General features: G+C 31.0%; 1 long non-coding RNA gene across 3 annotated transcripts in view; it reads right to left on the bottom strand.

The window, feature by feature from the left end:
• The window catches only part of LOC107613908, a 4,865-nt gene continuing 3,284 nt past the window's right edge, over positions 457–2,037 (bottom strand). For all 3 annotated transcript variants that reach the window (XR_001614225.2, XR_002352401.1, XR_002352402.1), the window contains one exon: positions 457–834. This is a non-coding gene — a long non-coding RNA (uncharacterized LOC107613908). The remainder of the gene's footprint in view (positions 835–2,037) is intronic.

Below are 2,037 nucleotides of genomic sequence, written 5' to 3'. Positions count from 1 at the left end.
GGCAACGGTTTTTGACATGTGGTATATACGGCCGTTGCCAATGGTCAAAGGCAACGGTTTTTTACCTAAGGCAATGGTGACAAAAAAACCATTGCCAAAATTACTAGCATAGACAACGATTTTGAAAGAAAATTTTAAACAACGGTTTTGAATCGTTATTCGATAAACAACGGTTTTAAACCATTCTCTTTCATAATCCAACAGTTTAAAACCATAACTGGATAAGCAACGATTTTAAACTGTTGTAGTTTTATTATTCACAAAGCCAACGATTTTAAATAGTTACCGTTGGTTCATTTTTGGCAACGGTTTTAATACCATTACCATTTTATAGTCGTCTAAGACGACGATTTTAAAATGTTACCATTGGTGTTGTATTTTGGCAACGGTTTTAATTTCAATTTTTTTTAATTATTTAGTATCAATAAATAATCTAAACTATTTGAATAAAATCACTAAAGAAAAACAATTGAACATTTCCCATCAAATTTGACTTATAAAAATTGTTGTCAGATCCACAATCACATATTATTTGCTAGTAAGAATAAGATATGTGTACATTTCCTTATGTTTCTAAAAGAAACAAGACTAATATTCTCACTTGAACATATTCCCAAATAGCTTCTTTATCTTTAATCCCCTCCAGTTTATGAAAATTAATGGACAAACATCTGAATTCCTTGCCACTGTGCCCAATTTGCTCAAGTTGTTTACAGCTTCATGAGTAGGACCAATTGCCTCTCCTTCAATATCTAGAGTAATTTCTTCTCTATCTTCCAACTGTCTTGCATGAATCTTCAAGCATTGTGTAGGTCCTCGTGTTTTTCAAAGAGACTAAAACATTAATATTTTTAGCATTATATACCATCCCTCTTATTGATTTATATATGTTTAATTAAAAAAAAAACAGCTTCATCCATTTAGCTAAATGAATAAAATTCCATAATTTCACTATTGCTAATGATTTATTCCAGCTACCTAGGAAACTAGAATTTGTTTCTAAAACTAAAGTCAAAGTGTAAAAAGAGTCAAATAGATCCTTTTCTTATATCAAATCATAGTATATACATGTACCTTTTCTTGTACAATTAATGAGTACTTCTTGTACAATTAATAAGTACAGATTCTATTCAGATATTGTTCCTATTCAAATCCTATTCAGATATTGATCTCATTTCAGTGACAAATTTATCACTTGATAAAATATAAATTGTAATATAAAAATAGCCCAACAACATATGCAGCAATATATGTTGAAATTGTGTGTGTGTGTGTGTGTGTGTGTGTGTGTGTGAACTGAAGTGTGAACTTGTGCGTGTGTGGGGAACTAGCCCACCATATGCAGCTACACAAACATAATAATTTTACGTTAACTGAAGTGTGAAATTGAAATAAAGAAAACTTAAAAATATTATAATAAGTTATGAGCAATATCTATTTTGCTTAAATTGATACCGGCCTTATTCGTGAAAGCTTTCTCTCTTAATTCAATGAATGACAAGCAATTAAAAACTTTCCCAAAGAAGAAAGAAGAAAGAATGAACTAGGACTAAATAGAAAAGATGCAGAAGCTAAAAAAACAGATAGCTTGCAGTGAAAGTAAACTGAACTATTATTTAGAAAAATGATAGCAATTACATCTCAATTACATAGCGAGTTATTTATAGCCTAGTGCACCAAGTAAAAGTCACAGACTCTCACAACTGCTATAAGAAAACTAACTACTTAACACTTGAGTCTTGATTTTCTTGTTCGGGTTTTGCTATTTAACTTGAGTCTTGATTTTATTGAAAGCCTAGCTCAAATTAATCAATTCAAGTAAATTAATCGTACTTATTAATGAAAATAACAAAAAGCCATGTCCTCACATACAACCATTCTCATCATCATGCTCACCGAACACTCTTTTTCAACCCCCGCCCTGCCGCCCCCAAATAATAATTTAGTGAACAAAAGCAACAGAATTTCCAAATAATAATTTAGTGAACAAAAGCAACAGCAAAAGATTAGCAAATCCCACATTCCCATACTTTATTC

Source organism: Arachis ipaensis, chromosome B08, assembly GCF_000816755.2.
Source record: "Arachis ipaensis cultivar K30076 chromosome B08, Araip1.1, whole genome shotgun sequence".
NCBI lineage: Eukaryota > Viridiplantae > Streptophyta > Magnoliopsida > Fabales > Fabaceae > Arachis > Arachis ipaensis.
This window is presented reverse-complemented; position numbering and strand designations above follow the sequence as displayed.